This window comes from Oratosquilla oratoria, chromosome 12 (genome assembly GCF_046742065.1).
Source record: "Oratosquilla oratoria isolate Oo_2021 chromosome 12, ASM4674206v1, whole genome shotgun sequence".
Lineage (NCBI taxonomy): Eukaryota > Metazoa > Arthropoda > Malacostraca > Stomatopoda > Squillidae > Oratosquilla > Oratosquilla oratoria.
The window spans coordinates 22,469,812-22,470,392 of NC_134788.1; positions in this window are offsets into that span (position 1 = coordinate 22,469,812).

Here is a 581-nt window from a genome sequence, read left to right on the forward strand (position 1 = left end):
TAATCATTCAGCTCATTCAATCCTGTTATTAATCCATCTATATTTGTGTAAGACACTCTTAGTTTTCTGCCACTTCCATTGTGTTCTCTGTTTCCCTTTTGTTTTTCTCTTGTATGTCGACTTTCTTTAGTTTCATATTCACTACTCTCCAATAGAATCTCTCTTTTTTCTGACTCCGTTCTTATCTCGTTTTTTTCCTTTGCTTCAAGTCTTTTCTGTTTTTCTTCCTCTCTTTCCTCTTTATTCATTTCCCTTTTTATCCATACCTTTTTATATTGTTCACTTGTTGCTAGTTTCCCTGTTTTGGATAAGATATTCTCAGCCATAGTTTGTGACCTGAATTTAATCTTAATTGGTCTGGTCTTGTCTGTACTATATTTCCCTAGCCTGAATTTCTCTTCGATTTGTTTCATTATTTCTGGTTCATCTTCCTGAACTAATTCTAGTAAATTGCTTACTTTTTCATTTTCCTCTTTGATTCTTGTGGTTCTATCTGGGTTATGTTTCTCTTCCATTCCTAATATAATTATACATTTCTTTTTGTCTGCTAAGTCTCTTACTATATTCTCCTTCTGTCTCAT